This window comes from Pseudophryne corroboree, chromosome 1 (genome assembly GCF_028390025.1).
Source record: "Pseudophryne corroboree isolate aPseCor3 chromosome 1, aPseCor3.hap2, whole genome shotgun sequence".
Lineage (NCBI taxonomy): Eukaryota > Metazoa > Chordata > Amphibia > Anura > Myobatrachidae > Pseudophryne > Pseudophryne corroboree.
Genome location: NC_086444.1, coordinates 929,251,746 through 929,276,625, shown reverse-complemented (window position 1 = coordinate 929,276,625; position 24,880 = coordinate 929,251,746). Strand labels below are relative to the sequence as shown.

General features: G+C 43.7%; 1 pseudogene; it reads left to right on the top strand.

Annotated features, from left to right (window-relative positions):
- Nucleotides 1-9,262: 9,262 nt before the first annotated feature.
- Nucleotides 9,263-9,380, top strand: LOC134945660 (5S ribosomal RNA; annotated as a pseudogene).
- Nucleotides 9,381-24,880: the final 15,500 nt, after the last annotated feature.

The window sequence follows — 24,880 nt, the reverse complement described above, 5'->3', positions numbered from 1 at the left end:
TGTGTACCATGTGGGTGAAGTAGGGAGGGGAGTGTGGGGTATGGTGATTAGTAGTGAGTAAGGGGAAGTGTTGGGAAAGTTAATTAATAATAATGTGGGGAAAGGGGGGATTGGGGGGATTGCTAGTGTTAGGTTTGGAAAGTAGGTGTATGGTGGGGTATTAGTTTGTGTGTGAGATAGAGAGATATATGGGGTGATTGGGTGAATAAAAATATATATTTGATAAATAAGTGAGATGTTAAAAATATGATGCTGATTATATACCATTTATATAAATATAAATATAAAATTAAAAGTGAGAGTGCCTATTGAGAAAGGGTTGCTTAACTTGGGTGAATGCCAGGATAGGTAAGAAATAATTTTATACAATTTTATTATTATGCAATTGGTAGTAATGGTTAAACTATTCTTGTTGTTATAGTTATTTTTCAGAGGAAGGCACTATAATTAATGCTTTCATTCAGTCCTTGAGGTTTGTATGTGTTTAATTTGAAAATCCATTCTGTTTCCCGTTTGAGCAGTTCTTTCGTCATATCACCTCCTCTTATTCCCAGTTGAATTTTATCCAGACCAAACACTTTAAATTCTTTTGAGAAGTCCGTGTGATGGGAGTGAAAGTGTCGTGCCACCGGAGTCAGTTTTTTCATCCTGGTCAGATCTGTATTGACATTTCGACAATTTCCTGCATGTTCCAATATGCGTTCTTTCAGTTTTCTTGTCGTCATCCCGACGTATTTTAAATTGCAGTTGCACTCTATACAATATATGACTCCTTGAGTGCTGCAGTTAAAGAAATGTTTGATCTGAATGGGATCTCCAAAACGGTCAATCACAGAGGTAGTCTTCGATATGAGGGAACAAGCCTTGCAATGTCCGCAGGGGAAGGAGCCCGTTGGTGTATTTGATTTGACCTTTGGTTTCTGAAAGTGACTCCTGACTAGGAGATCTTTGATGTTCTTTGCTCTCCTCCAACTCATCTGAATACTGTTGTCTATGAAGGGTGCTAGGTCACTGTCTAATTTCAGAATGGGGAGATGTTTTTCTATTGCCTTTTTAATTAGCCTCCATTCCGGACAGAAAGTCCCAATGAATCTGATCTTCTCATCCTTCTCCTGAGGTGTTGTCAATTTGGTTTGAAAGATCAGAGAATCTCTGGATATTTTGGTTACTCCGGTACATGCCTTCTTCAATGAGCGCTTACTGTAGCCTCTTTCTAGTAATCGCTTTGTCAATTCCCGGCTTTTAACTTTGAAAACCTCTTCCTCAGAGCAATTGCGTCTGAGTCTTAAGAATTCTCCCTTGGGAATATTTTCCACCGTTGGTGGGAAATGTGCGCTCGTTTGGAATAATAGAGTATTGGTTGCGGTTTCTTTTCTGTACAATTCAGTTGCCAGATATCCTTTGGGGGATTTGTATATGTGGACATCCAGGAAGGCTATCCGATCTTGGCTGATGGTATGCGTTAATTTCAAGTTCAGATTGTTTGTGTTGAGAATTTGAATAAATTCCAGAAGTAACTCAGATTCTCCATCCCAGATGACAAATATGTCGTCTATGTATCGCAGCCATAGGATGATGTGTACTGTGTATTTGTCATTGTTATCTGTAAACACAGACATCTTTTCCCACCACCCAAGAAAGAGGTTCGCATACGTTGGTGCACATGCTGCCCCCATAGCGGTACCCCTAATTTGGAGGTAAAATTGTTCTTGAAACGTAAAATAGTTCTTCTGTAATACAAAGGCTAATAGGGAATATAGGAGATCATTAAAGGTACTTTTCTCTCCTCCATCCAAGAAGTACTTGGTGGCCCTTAAACCTGCCTGGTGGTCGATGCTGGTGTATAGCGCTTCGACATCCAGAGTCACAAGGTGGAAGCTATCCTCAAAAGGGATATTGTGAATTTTGCGCAGAAGATCCGATGTGTCCTTCAAATATGAAGGTAGTTGAAGAACATAATCCCGGAGGTGTAAGTCTAGAAAGCGACTTGGCTGCTCCAAGAGACCGCCATTGCCAGACATGATGGGTCTGCCCGGTGGTTTTTTTAGATCTTTATGTATCTTGGGGAGAAGATAGAAGGTCGGTGTTTTTGGATTCTGTACGGCCAGGTATTTGTGTTCTTGTTTGGTGATCGTTCCCGTGGTTAGAGCTTCTTCTATTAATCCAGTGTATTCCTTCAAGAATCGTGATGTGGGGTTGCTCAGTAGTCGTTGGTAGCAGGTGGTTTGTTTTAACTGACGAAGTGCTTCTGTGACATACATCTTGCTCGGCCAAAGGACTATGTTCCCTCCTTTGTCTGAGGGTTTTATTATTACCTCCTTCCATTCCTGTATTTCTTTTAATGCTGCTTTTTCTCCTGCATCCAAATTTGGTGGAAAGAAATGAAGTCTATTGCGATTTTTCTTTTGAATTGTGTCAAATTCTCGGGATACCATATCCATAAAGACTCTAATTTCTGGGCTATTATTGTCGGGGGGAAAGAAAGTCGATTTTCCTTTGCATATAGGACGACGTTTACTAGTCGTTTCCAGCCCGGATTCCAGTTGAAGTTCTTCTAGAATTTCAATCATGCCCAAATCTTCCGTGTCCCAGATGGGATCATTGTCGGCCAGAGCTTGTGTAGGATCTTGTTTCTTGAAGAATTTCTTTAGGAGTAATTTTCTCCCATACATTCTCAGATCTTTCTCCCACAGGAATCTATTAAACGGTTTGGATGGTGAAAAAGATAATCCCTTGCTTAGGACCTTAGTTTGTTCTGGGGTGAGTATTCTCTCAGATAGGTTTATGATCTTTAGATGATGCATGGTGGATTGATTTATCGAGCCTTCCTCTGTCGCTCCGGATACCTCGAGGACCGTGGGGTGTCCCAATTGTTGTTCCTTCCTCTGTCTCTTCTTTCTCCCCCTCCGTATTGGCCTCCTGGTCTGGTTCTTCCTCTTGTTTTCTGGCCCCGACCTAAAAAATAAGGTGAGTCCTCTCTATCCTCTGGGATATAGTGGGTACGTGGGGCGTCCGTCACTTCGTTTGCTGAATCTTCGCTATTGGATGATTCGAACTCGGAGAAAGTGTAATCCTCTTTTGGTTTTCTCTCTCTGTGCTTCGGGGGCTGTGTGTTCCAACGAAATTGATTGCCCTGAGAAAAATCCCGTTTGTCCCTTTGTAGTTTGTTCCGCTTGCGTTCTATGATGTTTCTCTCATAAATCTCCAGGTCTCTCTTGTGTTTTTCAAACGTAGATTGGAACGAGAGATCCTTTTCCCACTTTTCCAGACTTTTTCCGACCTCCTCTATTTCTTTTTCTACCTGATCCAGGATCAGGGTGTCGTGTTTGATGAGTATATGTATCAATTCACTGGAACATTTGAGAAGGGTGTTTTCCCATTCCTCCTTCAGATTGTCTGTGGCTAAGGGAAAAGAGGGAAAGATCCTGGGTCTGAGGCCTCTGGGTACGATTTTATGTTTATTATAATTCTCGAGAGTGGTAATGTCCCAAGTAAGTCGTATTCTCCTTTGTAGTGTTTTCTGGAGTTTGGTTAATGGGCCCCTCCAATCGATAGTCGAGCTTTCTGGATCTCCAATTTCAGAAAAGAGATCTCCAAAACCCTCAGTATTTCTACGTCTGGTAAGTTCAGTTTTTAGGGAAAATGAGGACATTATAGACTATTCTGATGTTCTGGTGGATACTGAGTTGATCCAGACCAGTGGTAAGGGAAGAGAAGATCCACCAACCACTGAGTAGATTTGTGAATTAGTTAAACTGTGCAGGAATCGGAAACTGATCTAGGATCAGCAAAATTACAGGTTTACCAGGAAGGTTGATGATTCCGCACCAGTATTGCACAATTACATGTGTTTATCAGGACCAGTATACATTTGTACGGAGATAATCTCTTATTATTATCTGGTGGTGCACCCAGAGTCAGGAAAGGGCTAGAGCAAACGAAGAGTAAAGAAGACTCTTTTTTGGGTGCACTCTTATTAAGTATGTATTTATGAAATTTGTTAAAACATACAATTTTTATTATATTTAATTAAAATATTGTCCGTATCCACTCATATTGCATTTGTAGGAGGAACAAGTCAAAAAATGGGGTTATGTCCTGGTTTGATCTATCCCAATATAGACTGGCATGGGGGTGTAGATATATTAACCATACACCTGTTCTCATGCCATACCAGTACAAGCTGTGCTTGTTTTAATGGGACCAAAATAGGTCATGCAAAAATATGTATCAGTTACACCGGGATTATGTGTACCAAATAAACTATCTCGTCTAGTCTTAGCCACTTAAGCCCTCAATGGGTACTTGATAGGATAGAACTGAAAAGTTCGAGTCATCCAATAGCGAAGATTCAGCAAACGAAGTGACGGACGCCCCACGTACCCACTATATCCCAGAGGATAGAGAGGACTCACCTTATTTTTTAGGTCGGGGCCAGAAAACAAGAGGAAGAACCAGACCAGGAGGCCAATACGGAGGGGGAGAAAGAAGAGACAGAGGAAGGAACAACAATTGGGACACCCCACGGTCCTCGAGGTATCCGGAGCGACAGAGGAAGGCTCGATAAATCAATCCACCATGCATCATCTAAAGATCATAAACCTATCTGAGAGAATACTCACCCCAGAACAAACTAAGGTCCTAAGCAAGGGATTATCTTTTTCACCATCCAAACCGTTTAATAGATTCCTGTGGGAGAAAGATCTGAGAATGTATGGGAGAAAATTACTCCTAAAGAAATTCTTCAAGAAACAAGATCCTACACAAGCTCTGGCCGACAATGATCCCATCTGGGACACGGAAGATTTGGGCATGATTGAAATTCTAGAAGAACTTCAACTGGAATCCGGGCTGGAAACGACTAGTAAACGTCGTCCTATATGCAAAGGAAAATCGACTTTCTTTCCCCCCGACAATAATAGCCCAGAAATTAGAGTCTTTATGGATATGGTATCCCGAGAATTTGACACAATTCAAAAGAAAAATCGCAATAGACTTCATTTCTTTCCACCAAATTTGGATGCAGGAGAAAAAGCAGCATTAAAAGAAATACAGGAATGGAAGGAGGTAATAATAAAACCCTCAGACAAAGGAGGGAACATAGTCCTTTGGCCGAGCAAGATGTATGTCACAGAAGCACTTCGTCAGTTAAAACAAACCACCTGCTACCAACGACTACTGAGCAACCCCACATCACGATTCTTGAAGGAATACACTGGATTAATAGAAGAAGCTCTAACCACGGGAACGATCACCAAACAAGAACACAAATACCTGGCCGTACAGAATCCAAAAACACCGACCTTCTATCTTCTCCCCAAGATACATAAAGATCTAAAAAAACCACCGGGCAGACCCATCATGTCTGGCAATGGCGGTCTCTTGGAGCAGCCAAGTCGCTTTCTAGACTTACACCTCCGGGATTATGTTCTTCAACTACCTTCATATTTGAAGGACACATCGGATCTTCTGCGCAAAATTCACAATATCCCTTTTGAGGATAGCTTCCACCTTGTGACTCTGGATGTCGAAGCGCTATACACCAGCATCGACCACCAGGCAGGTTTAAGGGCCACCAAGTACTTCTTGGATGGAGGAGAGAAAAGTACCTTTAATGATCTCCTATATTCCCTATTAGCCTTTGTATTACAGAAGAACTATTTTACGTTTCAAGAACAATTTTACCTCCAAATTAGGGGTACCGCTATGGGGGCAGCATGTGCACCAACGTATGCGAACCTCTTTCTTGGGTGGTGGGAAAAGATGTCTGTGTTTACAGATAACAATGACAAATACACAGTACACATCATCCTATGGCTGCGATACATAGACGACATATTTGTCATCTGGGATGGAGAATCTGAGTTACTTCTGGAATTTATTCAAATTCTCAACACAAACAATCTGAACTTGAAATTAACGCATACCATCAGCCAAGATCGGATAGCCTTCCTGGATGTCCACATATACAAATCCCCCAAAGGATATCTGGCAACTGAATTGTACAGAAAAGAAACCGCAACCAATACTCTATTATTCCAAACGAGCGCACATTTCCCACCAACGGTGGAAAATATTCCCAAGGGAGAATTCTTAAGACTCAGACGCAATTGCTCTGAGGAAGAGGTTTTCAAAGTTAAAAGCCGGGAATTGACAAAGCGATTACTAGAAAGAGGCTACAGTAAGCGCTCATTGAAGAAGGCATGTACCGGAGTAACCAAAATATCCAGAGATTCTCTGATCTTTCAAACCAAATTGACAACACCTCAGGAGAAGGATGAGAAGATCAGATTCATTGGGACTTTCTGTCCGGAATGGAGGCTAATTAAAAAGGCAATAGAAAAACATCTCCCCATTCTGAAATTAGACAGTGACCTAGCACCCTTCATAGACAACAGTATTCAGATGAGTTGGAGGAGAGCAAAGAACATCAAAGATCTCCTAGTCAGGAGTCACTTTCAGAAACCAAAGGTCAAATCAAATACACCAACGGGCTCCTTCCCCTGCGGACATTGCAAGGCTTGTTCCCTCATATCGAAGACTACCTCTGTGATTGACCGTTTTGGAGATCCCATTCAGATCAAACATTTCTTTAACTGCAGCACTCAAGGAGTCATATATTGTATAGAGTGCAACTGCAATTTAAAATACGTCGGGATGACGACAAGAAAACTGAAAGAACGCATATTGGAACATGCAGGAAATTGTCGAAATGTCAATACAGATCTGACCAGGATGAAAAAACTGACTCCGGTGGCACGACACTTTCACTCCCATCACACGGACTTCTCAAAAGAATTTAAAGTGTTTGGTCTGGATAAAATTCAACTGGGAATAAGAGGAGGTGATATGACGAAAGAACTGCTCAAACGGGAAACAGAATGGATTTTCAAATTAAACACATACAAACCTCAAGGACTGAATGAAAGCATTAATTATAGTGCCTTCCTCTGAAAAATAACTATAACAACAAGAATAGTTTAACCATTACTACCAATTGCATAATAATAAAATTGTATAAAATTATTTCTTACCTATCCTGGCATTCACCCAAGTTAAGCAACCCTTTCTCAATAGGCACTCTCACTTTTAATTTTATATTTATATTTATATAAATGGTATATAATCAGCATCATATTTTTAACATCTCACTTATTTATCAAATATATATTTTTATTCACCCAATCACCCCATATATCTCTCTATCTCACACACAAACTAATACCCCACCATACACCTACTTTCCAAACCTAACACTAGCAATCCCCCCAATCCCCCCTTTCCCCACATTATTATTAATTAACTTTCCCAACACTTCCCCTTACTCACTACTAATCACCATACCCCACACTCCCCTCCCTACTTCACCCACATGGTACACAACAATATGGTTTTACACTCAGGCACTTTCCCCTCCCATTCCCCCCCCCCCCCAACCCCCCCCCCCCCTTCCCCCCGCACAATGCTGTCATATATTTGGCAAACCTGGCACAACACCTCAACAATAAAAACACTATGGTGGTCTTAATTTAATGTACATAAAGAAAATAATTTTTATTCAAATAAAGTTTAGAATTCAGAATTAATAGTTTCACAATTTTAATTTGATTTTTAGATTGCACTATTCATCCCCTCTCCCTATTCCTTACTTCCTTCTACTTACCCATGGGACCTCGCTACTGCTATCCAACACTAAATCACTTCTCTAACCGAGATATATAATTATAAGTATATGGCAGTAACATAATTGCTTATTCCGATGATCAATGACTAAGCAATAATCTAGCTCCATAACCAGAGCATCCCTCATTAATAATTCTTAATTAATTTTTAACCTTCCCGAAAACGAGACCGCCCCTCCACCCTCCTTGTCTCCAGCAAGCCTTAAAACCCATTTGGTTGCTCAGCAACCATACTCATAGAGCTAGGTTAGCAGAATGTGTACCGCTTCTCTTGCCGTCCAGGATCGGAGATCTCCGCCAGACACTGTTAGGTTGCTAGGCAACCACATATACAAATGCGGCCTCTGCCGATTTGATCGAGAGATGCATTCTCCACTAGAACCCTGTGTCATGCTCGACACTCACGAGCCAGGCACAACAGACTTCTCCTGCGTCCGGAAAGCCGAGGCTATTTAGAATCAGTCACCCGCGCTAAGTCCGTGTATGTCAGGTTGCCTAGCAACCGCATACACATACCTCACGAGCCAGGCACAACAGACTTCTCCTGTGTCCGGAAAGCCGAGGCTAATGAGAATCAGTCACCCTCGCTAAGTCCGTGTATGTCAGGTTGCCTAGCAACCGCATACACATACCTGGCGTGAGCCTACGATTGGTCATCTCTCCTTCCGGCCGGGACCTGGGACCTCCCCCTCACCCCGAATAGGCTGATGCTTCCAGGGTTGCCAAGCAACCCTACATACATACAGCTTCCGCCTAAACACAGCAGGAGCTGAACCTGCAATTAGGAAATCACAGCCATTGGCTGACTAATTAATACCAGGGCTTTTAAACCCTGCATCACGCCAGGATAGCAGCAATGGAAGTGAGCAAGCCCGTGGACACGGGTGAAACGCGTTTTCCTACCTAATTCCTATCCAATATGCAGTAAGGACCTTGATTCCTACAATATGCAAGAAGGATTCTGAACCAGGCATGCAAAAAGGTTCTCACACGGGAGAATATCTTTATTATCCTCACCCTTGACTGACCCAGGGACCTGGGCAGTAATTGGTATCACCTTTCATACTAATATAATAATTTTTATTTTTATCAGTTATTATAACTAATTGATAGCATATAAGATGATAGCCCTAGTCTTGATACATACATGTTATACCTGATATAATATTATTCTTTTTGCTCGTCAGACAATATTTGATACATTGTATCTGAGACCTCACTTGATAGCACCCTTGGATATATTACCTATATATTTAAATGAAAGTGTTTTGGATGAAATCCTCACCCAGAAAAGGGCATTTTTGCTGGGTTTTCAGTGTGAATATATACCATAGATAATACTGATGTGCAAACTTATCTGCAATTTTACATGCACATTTTGTCTATAAATTGCCTGAATCTATGCACTATGTTACTTTCTTATTTCTTATAAAGAATTCAATACCTTTTCTATTTTCGTGGACTCTCATCCATGATTCCTGGGAGCAATCCCAGGTCTAACAGGACAGCAGATCCACACTTCTTCCTTAAATCTATTAAATAGGTGCACTCTCATTGGTGAGTGGAACTCCTCATTCATAGGTTACTACCATACCTCACCGCTAGAGCCCAATCTCGTCTGATCTTGGAAGCAAAACGGTGATGGGCTGGGTCAGTATTTGAGGGGTGACCCTCAAAGAATACCCAGTGTAGTAATCTGAGGTTGTTCCAAATCAAAACTCGAATACCAACAGCAGTATCACCACTACTTCTTCCTTCCCATCTCATACAATTTTCTTGATTCTATTCAGGCAAGAACATCGGTATATCACCAATTTTTGGTCTCCTTAACCATCATCTTCTTAGGCGAGACTCAATAGAACCTAATCTTTTCAGTTCTATCCTATCAAGTACCCATTGAGGGCTTAAGTGGCTAAGACTAGACGAGATAGTTTATTTGGTACACATAATCCCGGTGTAACTGATACATATTTTTGCATGACCTATTTTGGTCCCATTAAAACAAGCACAGCTTGTACTGGTATGGCATGAGAACAGGTGTATGGTTAATATATCTACACCCCCATGCCAGTCTATATTGGGATAGATCAAACCAGGACATAACCCCATTTTTTGACTTGTTCCTCCTACAAATGCAATATGAGTGGATACGGACAATATTTTAATTAAATATAATAAAAATTGTATGTTTTAACAAATTTCATAAATACATACTTAATAAGAGTGCACCCAAAAAAGAGTCTTCTTTACTCTTCGTTTGCTCTTCTCAGAACTGGCCATTTGTTTAAACAAGAACCATGGTCACAGTTTCAAAGGCTATTAGGAGATAAGGCCATTCGCCCCTGAGAGAGTGGCTGGGAAGCCCAGTATGAGCTGACACTCAATACCTTCTCTGCTTGGAAAAGTTAAAATGAACCCAGAGGGAGGGGGGCTGAAGGGGGAATGCAGTTTGAGTTCTTATATACACCACTCACAGACTGCAAGTGTGCATTATCAAAGAAGCAAGTCAGGAGAAGCATTCTGGCTCTGTAATGTCCCGAATATCTGAAGAGGCTTCACTTTATCCCATCCCTACACTCTGCATGTGTTAGGATTGGTGGGTTTATCTCCCTACTTTTATTTTTCTTGAAACTGTCTCTACTCATGTGACTTTGAGTTTTTATCATTATATCTTGTAACTTTATTTTCTTTATCAAAAGCTTTGAAGTGTTTTACTTAAACTAAATGATCTAATTTTAGCTCTGGTTTTCTGTTGTGTACCCAAACCAACTCTCTGAAAGAGGCTTTACCAAAATATTAATAATTCTGGGTTCAGGCAAAAGCCATAAGTTTGCCTTTGGTCATACCCTAAACCATGGATGGGGAACCTTCGGCCCTCCAACTGTTGTTATCTACACATCCTAGCAAGCAATGCAACAATTTTAGCATGGCCAAATAGCAAAAGTGTAGCAAGGCATGATGGTATGTGTAATTCAACAACAGCTGGAGGGCCAGAGGGTTCCTCATCCCTGTACTAAATGTTTGTACTTTGTCTGGTGGCAGTGACCATGTTGAAATGAATGCTTGCGTTCAGGTATCCAGTAACGGTGTCATGTGGCAGGGATTCGCAGATTGGCGTATCTGGGGAATTGCCGTGCCTAGGATCGTGACACTATCCATGGGGGAAGTCTGTATAAAGAAACCTTTTGATGGACGTAGCAGTTTTATCTGGGTATGGGACTCAAGGTCGACAGTGTCTAGGTCGACACACATTAGTTTGACACCTATAGGTCGACAGTGACTGGGTCAACATGAACAAGGTCGACATGGAAAAGGTTGACATGAGTTTTTTATGTTTTTTTGGTGTCGTTTTCATCATAAAGTGACGGGGAACCTCAATTAATACTCCATTACTGCTGCGCTTAGCACAGGTTACCATTCCCAATTGTAGTCCACCTGGATCGTAAAGTATGAAAAAGTTACACATTTTTTTAAAAACTCATGTCGACCTTTTCAATCTCGACCTTGTTAATGTCAACCTAATGGCTGTGTCTACCTATTTCCTGCATCGACCTACTCAATGTTGACCGATACGTGTCGACTTAGAGTCTGGATACTGTATTATCCTTGGTGAGTGTTACTCTTTTGAGAAAGCTGAACATGTTACCTGTGAAGTGAAAATAAAAAGGAATGTGTATAAGAAACATTTATGTAAAGGCATCGCACTGATATGAGGTGAGTCAATAGGTTTCAGTGGTATGCAGTCAATTTTCTGGCTGTCAGGATCCCGACGGTCAGGATACCAACACCAGAATCCCGCCAGCTGGCAATGCCACCAGCCAGAATCCCAGCGTGGCAGGGCTATTCCCACTCGTGGGTATCCACGACACTCATAGAGTGGGAATAGATCCTGTGTGGTGAGTGCATCGAGCCACTGAGCCTGCAGCATGGCGAGTGCAGCGAGCCTGCAAGGGGACTCTTAACGCTCGCCCCGCAACCTGTCTGCTGGTAAAGCATACTGAATCCGTTTCAGCAGCTAAGATGAAGATATAGTATTAAATATTGATGAAACAGATTTCCTTGTTATCCTCCCTGTCTGTTGAAGCATACAGGAAGACCCATCTGGGACATCTATATCTGAATCTAACAGCACTTATGGACCTTTCTTTTGTGTTGAGCACAGTGATAAAAACACTATATTCGGACTGCATTATCCACAGGTTCCATGCAGTTCCTAGCTCAATTCTCTGCTGTGATAGACAGAGCAGAGTCCGGAGCCAGTGCCTGTGATCAGCCATGTGTGTCTATCACTATTAAAATACATATACTTACAGACCCTGGTGATCGGTGTCCCTGGTGAGCTCCTCCATGCCTTCAGTCATCTGAATGCCGGCTTTCTGCACTGTGTAACCTTGATCATCTGGTGTCTGTTGTAAACAGGCATCTCAGTTTACGGTAAGCATTTTAGAGAGATGATGGATCACATAGCTGGAAGCCAGCAATCAAATGAATGGAGCCGCAAGAGCACACTGGGACACCAATCACTGGGTAAGTTCAAAGTGGGTGAACCAACGGCAGCAGTGACAGCAGCGTTGGCAGCAGTGGCTCATGCGCAGTACATACTCCATGTATTTTTTATGAAAATACCCTGAGAAGTGTGCGGAGTGCTTTGCAGGGGCAGAGCTTTCTCACAAGCTCTGTCCCTGCATGCGATAATTGATACATCTCTGCAATGTATTGAATTATCGCATTGCAACTTGCGGTGATTTTTAACACATTCCATCCACCTCTGGGATGCGTATTGTGAGAAATACTGATAAAGAGAGATAAAGAAACCTACTGAAGCTGGACTAAGATGACTAGAGGTATACACAAATGATCTGTGTTGTCCTTTCAATCATTTTATTAATGAACTTGTAGATAAAATAGAAGTAAGGTTATCATATTTTCTGTTGTGTCTAAATCAGGGGATTCAACTTGTGGCCATCCAGCTACTGTGAAGCTACACATCCTAGCATGCCCTGACACTGTTTTATCATACATGATGAGCAAAACAGAGGTAGAGCATGATGGGATGTGTAGTTCCACAGAGGACCACATGTTGAATGCCCCTGTTCTGGTGCCTTTAGCAGAATTGAACAGATACAGGTTTGCACATACACCATAACCATGAGTTCACAAAAGATTTAGAAATACTAGTTGGCAACATACAGTACTGATTTTCAGCACATAGTGTCCAGCAAATGAATACTAAGGTGAATAATGTTCTAGGATGCATAAACAGTTTGTAAATTCACATCATGCACATATTGGCCCTCATTCCGAGTTGATCGGTCGCAAGGCGATTTTAGCAGAGTTACACACGCTAAGCCGCCGCCTACTGGGAGTGAATCTTAGCTTCTTAAAATTGCGAACGATGTATTCGCAATATTGCGATTACAAACTACTTAGCAGTTTCAGAGTAGCTCCACACTTACTCGGCATCTGCGATCAGTTCAGTGCTTGTCGTTCCTGGTTTGACGTCACAAACACACCCAGCGTTCGCCCAGACACTCCCCCGTTTCTCCAGCCACTCCTGCGTTTTTTCCGGAAACGGTAGCGTTTTCATCCACACGCCCCTAAAACGCCGTGTTTCCGCCCAGTAACACCCATTTCCAGTCAATCACACTACGATCGCCGGAGCGAAGAAAAAGCCGTGAGTAAAAATACTATCTTCATTGTACAATTACTTGGCGCAGTCGCAGTGCGAATATTGCGCATGCGTACTAAGCGGATTTTCACTGCGATGCGATGAAAAATAACGAGCGAACGACTCGGAATGAGGGCCATAGTTATAACAAAGTATAAATAAGTAGCTAACTTTTAGCACTTCATTGTAAGAAGCATATACAGTATGAGAACTCAAGAGAATTCTGGGATAGCCTAGGCAAATTAAATAATTGGAAAGGCAATGAGTGTTTCAGTTTTAAAGAACAGTTATAAAAGCTGGTTGTCTCAGTTTAAGACAATTATCTTTTTACAATGATTGCTGACAATCTCAAAGACAAGCACGAACGCAACCGTATGCACAGTCACACACATTCAAAAACTTTCTCTGAAAGAAGACTTTTCATTGGTTTGGAAAAAGGACAGTTTTAATTATCTTATGTGGTTTCACCTATATCACCAAGTGAGGCACTTATACACTGTTACAGCATTTGCAAGTGACATGATGATGGTTCAGGCATAATATAATTCACAATGAGACTTAATGGGAGACCTCCTGCCCTGTCTTTATCTACTCATGATATTTCCTGATCTGCACAAATTGCAATTAATTCTGCGGTAAAAAAGAAATATGGTTAATGACAATGAGATTTGCAGGCAGCAATCTTTACAAATGAAACTGTGCACCACTTAAAGCTGTGATGCTTTGTGGTCATGCCTTGTGAAAGAAGGAACAGGAAATGTCATTAATCCATGCTTTCACAGAAATGCTAAAATTACTGCAGCTTTTAACCTTTTGTTTCTGTGGCAGGCATAGCCTATCAATATTGGAATATCTGGTGTTGTTTTGCAAATACTATTAGTAATACATTTCAGTAATAATTATAGATGTGTTGGTCCAGTTTTTGGAAGACCAAACACCCCTGAAACTGGAAATTCTGAGTACTTCTGAGTACTTCCGACCCCGGGCTCGGGTTTGCCTGCCAGACTCGGATCCAAAAATGAGGTAAAATGTAATCTTCCCGATGTTGGCTTTCACGAGAATGCCACAATCACGAGCCACGACTCCCATTTGCCGTCACTGTGCTGCTGGCATGCCTACTGTCCCGCTCTTCCAGGAATGAACCCTGTGCACATGCGCATCTATTCCCCACAGCTCTGCTAAAATACAGTAGGCAACATCAATCTCACCAGTGGCGGAACTAGCGAGTGGTGGGCCCCGGTGCAAAAGTATGCTTTGGGCCCCCCTCCCACTATATGACTCACTGTATATGTGACACAAGTAGCATACTTCCCAACATTGGGGGTCATTCCGATTTGTTCGCTCGTTGCCGATTTTCGCTATGCTGCGATTTGTTGCAAACTGCGCATGCGCAAGGCACGCAGGGCGCATGCGCTTAGTTATTTAACTAAAAACTTAGCAGATTTGCTGTGGATTCTGCAGCGCTTTTCAGTCGCACTGCTGATCGGTGAATGATTGACAGGAAAGGGGCGTTTCTGGGTGGTAACTCAGCGTTTTCCCGGCGTTTACAAAAAAACGCAGGCGTGTCAGGGAAAAACGCGGGAGTGTCTGGAGAAATGGGGGAGTGGCTAGCCGAACGCAGGGCGTGTTTGTGACGTCAAACCAGGAACTGAATGGACTGAGCAGATCGCAATCTGTGAGTAGGTCTGGAGCTGCTCAGAAACTGCAAATAATTATTTAGTAGCAATTCTGCTAATCTTTCGTTCGCTATTCTGCTAAGCTAAGATACACTCCCAGAGGGTGGCGGCCTAGCGTGTGCAATGCTGCTAAAAGCAGCTAGCGAGCGAACAACTCAGAATGAGGGCCCTTGTCATATTCTGCTTCTGGACTTTTTGTAAGCACCAAAGAGAGCATGGCCTTCTGATTGCTAACACCAGAAAAAGAGTTACCAAGAAAATGGAAAATCGGACGCTGATGGGTACTGTGGCTCTAATGCTGCTGCTAAAAACGTTTGGGATAGTCACGCCCAAACCATACAATACAGAAAGAACAACAACAAAAAGAGTAGTTACTGCCAACGTGATACATTGACATTGGCAGTAACTACTCTGACCCTATTTAAAAATTTTTTAATGTCTATTGTTATGAATTCTCTACATATATATGGTTTTATTTTGTTCTAATTTTATACCCCATTAAATGTGAAATATTCATCACTCAATCCTTCCTATTATAATTCATTAATTTACCACTTCACTAGCGCTGCTATTTGTTGTTGTTCTTTCTAAATGCTAACACCACCTGTAGTATGACATTTTGGGGAGGTGTGCATGACTACATTTTTCATCAGTCTGCGAGTAAGCTCAGCACTAAATGCACGCAGCATCCATTCACCATTGTGTCTCCCTACGTATAGAAAGTACTAGGCCTACCACATGCAGCATGCATTCACACTTCCCCAGTCCATACTGTTCACAGTCACAGTAAGGGGCCTATTTCTCAAGCATTTTTTCACAATATTATATAGAAACTACAGTTTCTGCAAAATGTTATGAATTGCTGCTATGTGCTAACAGCTTATGCCTACTATGTAGGCTTTACTTGCAGGAGAGAGAGATCATATGATCCCTCTCCTGCAGCCGCTGAATGTCTCCCAAACCTGACACTGTGCGCATGAGCAGTTTCACCTTCTCAAGAGGGGTCTATCACAAATGTGAAAAATGACTAAATCCAAGTTGGCTAAAGGATCTCTGACATCACCAGGGAGAGGAGCAAGGTCAGAACATGGTACCCATAATGTACCCTCGCAGGATCGCTTCACTCACCATGCTACAGGGTTAATAAATGGAGTAGTTGTTGACGTGGATAGTGAAAGTGCTATCCCACTGTCCATGCTCTTCCCACTGACATTAGAGGTCCTTGGATCTAGCATCTACCATGTGAAAACCTCCTCCAATATGCAGCGGAAACAACTCGCCTTTAGTGCTTACAGGGATATTTTTATTAAATAACTGGCTGGTATTTTTTAGCTTAAAAAATAGGGATGAACGGGTTCAGTTCCCTGAGAATCAAAAAACCCCTGAACTTTGAGATCCGAGCCCGGATCCGAGTCAGGCTCAGTTCTGCGTGCCTAACTTAGATCTGAAAACGATGCAAAGAATCATCATCCTGCTGTCAGATCTCACGGATTCTATATATAGTCCTGGTGAGCCGCGCCATCTTCACTCCGGTGCACAGTAAGGAGGGGGGCAGGAGAGTGCAGAGGAGGCAGGAGAGAGCACAGGGTTTTTTTTTGCAGGAGAGTTGAGTTGGGTGTGCTGTCACTGTGTTAGGTCTCTGCATAGTAGTATACTTTGGCTGTGTATGTATATGACCAGGTATTCTCTGTCTATAAGGGGCTGTGCACTACTGTACACTACTGCTATATATCCTCTGTGTGTGATCCAGAGCAAAAAATATATTTCTATTGGTGCGTCACTCAGTGACAACTACCAGTACTGCAGTACACAACTGCTATATATTTGTGTGTGATCAAAAAAAAAAATATTTCTATTGGTGCATCACTCTGACTACTAGTAAAGTGGTTGCCGTACACTACTGCTATATATGACATATCCTCTGTGTGTGATCCAGAGCAAAAAATATATTTCTGATTCATTTGTGCAACACTGTTGCTGTACCATATGAAACATATGTATGCTGTCACCATTCAAAGAATGGTTGCTGATTATTTCAGTGATAGCATCCATAATGGCATGTCAGACAGTCTGTTTAAATACTGGCAGGAAAAAGAGACAACTTGGAGACCCTTGCACAAACTGGCTTTGTTTTACTTAAGTTTCCCACCCTCCAGTGTATACTCAGAAAGAGTTGTTAGCGCAGCTGGAAACCTAGTCAGCAATTGGCATAGGAGGTTACTTCCCCGAAATGTGGAAAAGATGATGTTCACAAATTCCATGGGGAAGACCTTTACCAGCAATTACCTCCACAAAGTACAGAGGGACCTGTGATGGTGGATTCCAGCGGGGACAAATGAATAATCTGTGAAGACGGTGATGTGCACAGTGATGGGGGTGAGGAATCAGAGGATGATGACAACATCTTGCTTCTGTAGAGCCAGTTTGTGCAGGGAGAGATAAATTGCTTCTTCTTTTTGTGGGGGCCCAAACAAACCAATCATTTCAGCCACAGGTGTCGCAGTCGTTGTCACTGAAATTATTGGTTTGTTAAAGTGTGCATGTCCTGTTTATACAACATAAGGGTGGGTGGAAGGGCCCAAGGACAATGCCATCTTGCACTTCTTTTCTTTGCATTTTGTGCTCTTTGGAGCATTTTTTGGGCATAGTTTGTAGAACTGCCATCCTGTCTGCCACTGCAGTGCCACTCCTAGATGTGCCACGTGTTTGTGCCACCCACTTGTGTCGCTTAGCTTAGTCATCCACATGGGGCAGATTGGCCCAGCGGGACACCATGCAAGTCCCTGCTAGGCCGGTCCCATGCAAACATCCATGGGCCAGCTGATGCTTGCTGCTGGCCACCGTGCTTCTGGGTTTGCATTCCAGCAGCTGGAACACAACACAGAAGCTTTTATCTGCTCCAGCTAGCTGCCACTTCCGGGTGACGTTAGCCGGGAGCAGTGTCTGCGGCTGCTGTGCTCAAGCTGTGTGTTAGTTGAAACGATGTGACATGCACACCTGTTTCCATTGCCATTTGCTGTGTTGGGGCTGTTGTGGCTGGACAGCGCTGCCAGGGTGGTCAGAGGTGAGCTACTCGCTCACCAGCGTCACTGACATCTGATCTGCACGGCCACAGTTGAGCCGGGTTGTGTGCAGCCCACTGCCTATTCATCGCCCCCTCCTGCAGTTCCTGCTGTTAACTCTTTACTGCCATTCCTATAGCCAGGGCCCAGGGTGGGAGCACAGGAACTGACACTGTATGTGGTGGGAGTCATCATCCCTAAGGATCGTGTGAGTGCACCTGATTTATGTATAACACATCAGACACCCTGCATGCTCTGCATGCACACACACAGTAGGTAAACATAAGGCTGCTGTAGCTAGGCCTGGCACTGCAGGGGTTACTTTCCCCTTCATCTGCTTCAGACAGTGTGCTGGGAGATAAGGATCGTCTGATGATGGAGGACGATCTGATTGTATAGCATGGAGGCAGGTGGAAGGTGTACTGTGCCTTGCTGAACACTGTCTGCAAGTGAAGCGGGAAAGGTCCCATCCAGGGAGGTAAGAGGACACAGTGAGGGAGGGAAGGGGGCTGGTTACAAAGGATCACAATTGCATACATGCCTTCATGGGAAATTAATAGCAATTACATTGGCAGCATCCATTTTTACTAGTAATTATTGGCTGCAATGAGTTTTTTAAATTTTTTAATTGATGACCAATACAGTCGCTCATTAAATTGGTCCAATATGTAATCAAGGGGGTGATTCAGACCTGATTGTAGATGTGCGAAACAACACACATCTACGATCATTTTCTCTGACATGCAGGGTCATGCCCAGCACAGGGCAAGTCCACCCGCATGCCAAGTCCTGCCACCTTCCCGCACACAGACATGCGAAAGCATCGCACTGTGGCAATGCTTTCACATGGTTTGAGTAGCCCGCTGCCTATGCAGCCTGCAAAGGCAGACAGCTACCCACCGTGTTTTGGGCTGCTGCGTGTGATGTCACACAAGTGCTGCGACCTGCCCCAGCAATGTGGCGTTGACGCCCTGTTCCCGCCCCCATCCAGGTCTTAAACTGTGTTCTGAAGAGAGTGCAGTTTAGGACCTTGCACATGCACGTATCGGCGTACGTGCATGGGACAGGGTCTGAATTAGGCCTCAAGTTCAGCTGTACGATCAGTAGTGATGTGCACCGGTCATTTTTCGGGTTTTGTGTTTTGGTTTTGGATTCGGTTCCGCGGCCGTGTTTTGGATTCGGACGCGTTTTGGCAAAACCTCCCTGAAATTTTTTTGTCAGATTCGGGTGTGTTTTGGATTCAGGTGATTTTTTACAAAAACCCCTCAAAAACAGCTTAAATCATAGAATTTGGGGGTCATTTTGATCCCATAGTATTATTAACCTCAATAACCATAATTTCCAATCATTTTCAGTCTATTCTGAACAACTCACACCTCACAATGAGGGTAATTCCAAGTTGATCGCAGCAGGAAATTTTTTAGCAGTTGGGCAAAACCATGTGCACTGCAGGGGGGGGGGGCAGATATAACATTTGCAGAGAGAGTTAGATTTGGGTGTGTTATTTTGTTTCTGTGCAGGGTAAATACTGGCTGCTTTATTTTTACACTACAATTTAGATTGCACATTGAACTCACCACACCCAAATCTCTCTCTTTCTGCACATGTTATATCTGCCTCCCCTGCAGTGCACATAGTTTTGCCCAACTGCTAAAAAATGTCCTGCTGCGATCAACTTGGAATTACCCCCAATATTATTTTTAGTCCTAAAATTTGCACCGAGGTCGCTGGATGACTAAGCTAAGCGACCCAAGTGGCCGACACAAACACCTGGCCCATCTAGGAGTGGCACTGCAGTGTCAGACAGGATGGCACTTCAAAAAAATAGTCCCCAAACAGCACATGATGCAAAGAAAAAAAGAGGCGTAATGAGGTAGCTGTGTGACTAAGCTAAGCGACCCAAGTGGCCGACACAAACACCTGGCCCATCTGGGAGTGGCACTGCAGTGTCAGACAGGATGGCACTTCAAAAAAATAGTCCCCAAACAGCACATGATGTAAAGAAAAAAAGAGGTGCAACAAGGTCGCTTGAAAAATGAAAGAAAAAAGAGGTGCAAGATGGAATTGTCCTTGGGCCCTCCCACCCACCCTTATGTTGTATAAACAGGACATGCACACTTTAACAAACCCATCATTTCAGCGACAGGGTCTGCCTCACAACTGTGACGGAAATGACTGGTTGGTTTGGGCCCCCATCAAAAAAGAAGCAATCAATCTCTCCTTGCACAAACTGGCTCTACAGAGGCAAGATGTCCACCTCCTCCTCATCGTACGATTCCTCACCCCTTTCACTGTGTACATCCCCCTCCTCACAGATTATTAATTCGTCCCCACTGGAATCCACCATTCTCAGGTCCCTGTGTGCTTTCTGGAGGCAATTTCTGGTAAATGTCTCCACGGAGGAATTGATTATAATTCATTTTGATGAACATCATCTTCTCCACATTTTCTGGAAGTAACCTCGTACGCCGATTGCTGACAAGGTGAGCGGCTGCACTAAACACTCTTTCGGAGTACACACTGGAGGGTGGGCAACTTAGGTAAAATAAAGCCAGTTTCTGCAAGGGCCTTCAAATTGCCTCTATTTCCTGCCAGTATACGTACGGACTGTCTGACGTGCCCACTTGGATGCGGTCACTCATATAATCCTCCACCATTCTTTCAATGGTGACAGAATCATATGCAGTGGCAGTAGACGACATGTCAGTAATCGATGGCAGGTCCTTCAGTCCGGACCAGATGTCAGCACTCGCTCCATACTGCCCTGCATCACCGCCAGTGGGTGGGCTCGGAATTCTTAGCCTTTTCCTCGCACCCCTAGTTGTGGGAGAATGTGAAGGAGGAGCTGTTGACGGGTCACTTTCCGCTTGACTTGACAATTTTCTCACCAGCAGGTCTTTGAACCTCTGCAGACTTGTGTCTGCCGGAAAGAGAGATCCAACGTAGGTTTTAAATCTAGGATCGAGCACGGTGGCCAAAATGTAGTGCTCTGATTTCAACAGACTGACCACCCGTGAATCCTGGTTAAGCGAATTAAGGGCTCCATCCACAAGTCCCACATGCCTAGCGAAATCGCTCTGTTTTAGCTCCTCCTTCAATGTCTCCAGCTTCTTCTGCAAAAGCCTGATGAGGGGAATGACCTGACTCAGGCTGGCAGTGTCTGAACTGACTTCACCTGTGGCAAGTTCAAAGGGTTGCAGAACCTTGCACAACGTTGAAATAATTCTCCACTGCGCTTGAGTCAGGTGCATTACCCCTCCTTTGCCTATATCGTAGGCAGATGTATAGGCTTGAATGGCCTTTTGCTGCTCCTCCATCCACTGAAGCATATAGAGGGATGAATTCCACCTCGTTACCACCTCTTGCTTCAGATGATGGCAGGGCAGGTTCAGGAGTGTTTGCTGGTGCTCCAGTCTTCGGCACGTGGTGGCTGAATGCCAAAAGTGGCCCGCAATTCTTCGGGCCACCGACAGCATCTCTTGCACGCCCCTGTCGTTTTTTAAATAATTCTGCACCACCAAATTCAATGTATGTGCAAAACATGGGACGTGCTGGAATTTGCCCAGATGTAATGCATGCACAATATTGCTGGCGTTGTCCGATGTCACAAATCCCCAGGAGAGTCCATTTGGGGTAAGCCATTCTGCGATGATGTTCCTCAGTTTCCGTAAGAGGTTGTCAGCTGTGTGCCTCTTCTGGAAAGCGGTGATACAAAGCGTAGCCTGCCTAGGAACGAGTTGGCGTTTGCGAGATGCTGCTACTGGTGCCGCCGCTGCTGTTCTTGCTGCGGGAGGCAATACATCTACCCAGTGGGCTGTCACAGTCATATAGTCCTTAGTCTGCCCTGCTCCACTTGTCCACATGTCCGTGGTTAAGTGGACATTGGGTACAACTGCATTTTTTAGGACACTGGTGACACTTTTTCTGAGGTCTGTGTACATTTTTGGTATCGCCTGCCTAGAGAAATGGAACCTAGATGGTATTTGGTACCGGGGACACAGTTCCTCAATCAAGTCTGTAGTTGTCTGTGAATTAACGGTGGATAACGGAAACACGTTTCTCACCGCCCAGGCTGCCAAGGCCTGAGTTATCCGCTTTGCAGCAGGATGACTGCTGTGATATTTCATCTTCCTCGCAAAGGACTGTTGGACAGTCAATTGCTTACTGGAAGTAGTACAAGTGGTCTTCCGACTTCCCCTCTGCGATGACGATCGACTCCCAGCAGCAACAACAGCAGCGCCAGCAGCAGTAGGCATTACACTCAAGGATGAATTGGAGGAATCCCAGGCAGGAGAGGACTCGTCAGACTTGACAGTGACATGGCCTGCAGGACTAATGGCTTTCCTGTGTAAGGAGGAAATTGACACTGAGGGAGTTGGTGGTGTGGTTTGCAGGAGCTTGGTTACAAGAGGAAGGGATTTAGTGGTCAGTGGACTGCTTCCGCTGTCATCCAAAGTTTTTGAACTTGTCACTGACTTATGATGAATGCGCTGCAGGTGACTTATAAGGGAGGATGTTCTGAGGTGGTTAACGTCCTTACCCCTACTTATTACAGCTTGACAAAGGCAACACACGGCTTGACACCTGTTGTCCGCATTTGTGTTAAAATAATTCCACACCGAAGAGGTGATTTTTTTTGTAATTTGACCAGGCATGTCAATGGCCTTATTCGTCCCATGGACAACAGGTGTCTCCCCGGGTGCCTGACTTAAACAAACCACCTCACCATCAGAATCCTCCTTGTCAATTTCCTCCTCAGCGCCAGCAACACCCATATCCTCATCCTACTGTACTTCAACAGTGACATCTTCAATTTGACTATCAGGAACTGGACTGCGGGTGCTCCTTCCAGCACTTGCAGGGGCGTGCAAATGGTGGAAGGCGCCACCTCTTCCCGTCCAGTGTTGGGAAGGTCAGGCATAGCAGCCGACACTATTGGACTCTCCTTGGAAATTTTGATCTAGAAGAACGCACAGTTCTTTGCTGTGCTTTTGCCAGCTTAAGTCTTTTCATTTTTCTAGCGAGAGGATGAGTGCTTCCATCCTCATGTGAAGCTGAACCACTAGCCATGAACATAGGCCAGGGCCTCAGCCGTTCCTTGCCACTCCGTGTCGAAAATGGCATAGTGGCAAGTTTCCGCTTCTCCTCAAACGCTTTTAATTTTGATTTTTGGGTCATTTTACTGAACTTTTGTGTTTTGGATTTTACATGCTCTCTACTATGACATTGGGCATCGGCCTTGGCAGACGACGTTGATGGCATTTCATCGTCTCGGCCATGACTAGTGGCAGCAGCTTCAGCACGAGGTAGAAGTGGATCTTGATCTTTCCCTATTTTACCCTCCACATTTTTGTTCTCCATTTTTTAATGTGTAAAATGATATGCCAGTATCAATAGCAATGGCCTACTACTATATATACTGCGCACAACTGAAATGCACCACAGGTATGGATGGATAGTATACTTGACGACACAGAGGTAGGTAGAGCAGTGGCCTACTGTACCGTACTGCTATATATTATATACTGGTGGTCAGCAAACTGTGCAAAACTAAAATGCACCACAGGTATGGATGGATAGTATACTTGACGACACAGAGGTAGGTAGAGCAGTGGCCTACTGTACCGTACTGCTATATATTATATACTGGTGGTCAGCAAACTGTGCAAAACTGAAATGCACCACAGGTATGGATGGATAGTATACTTGACGACACAGAGGTAGGTAGAGCAGTGGCCTACTGTACCGTACTGCTTTATATTATATACTGGTGGTCAGCAAACTGTGCAAAACTGAAATGCACCACAGGTATGGATGGATAGTATACTTGACGACACAGATGTTGGTAGAGCAGTGGCCTTCTGTACCGTACTCCTATATATTATATACTGGTGGTCAGCAAAATTATGCACTGTACTCCTACTATATACTACAATGCAGCACAGATATGGAGCGTTTTTCAGGCAGAGAACGTATAATACTGGTGGTCACTGGTCAGCAAAACTCTGCACTGTACTCCTCCTATATAATACTGCTGGTCCCCAGTCCCCACAATAAAGCAGTGTGAGCACAGATATATGCAGCACACTGAGCACAGATATGGAGCGTTTTTCAGGCAGAGAACGTATAATACTGGTGGTCACTGGTCAGCAAAACTCTGCACTGTACTCCTCCTATAATACTGCTGGTCCTCAGAATAAAGATATTTGCAGCCCCCTGAAAGTTCTGAAACAAAGTGAGAGGACGCCAGCCACGTCCTCTCATTATCATTTCCAATGCACGAGAGAAAAATGGCAGCGACGCGCGGCTCCTTATATAGAATCCGAATCTCGCGAGAATCCGACACCGGGATGATGACATTCGGGCGCGCTCGGGTTAACCGAGCAATACTGGAGTATCCGAGTCTGCCTCAGACCCGTGGAAAATGGGTGAAGTTCAGGGGGGTTCGGATTCCGAGGAACCGAACCCGCTCATCACTAACGATCAGTGCAGATACATTCACGTGACAATTATTTCGAATTGTTATAAATTTGTAGCTACTTTTTTTCCTTTAGACAATAATACAGAATTTTATGGTAACAATTTAAACCATGTTTCATTTGACCTTTTTATTTTATCATTTTATTTTTTACCAGATCTGGTTGCCAATATGGATTTAACAATGGCCAATAAAAATCGTTGCAAATATGATAAAGACTAAATAGTTGAAACGCGTTGGTGGAGCATGTGAGGATTTGAGGTACCACTCCAACCAGTTCTAACAGCAGGAAAACGGTGAGATATCCCGGGTTA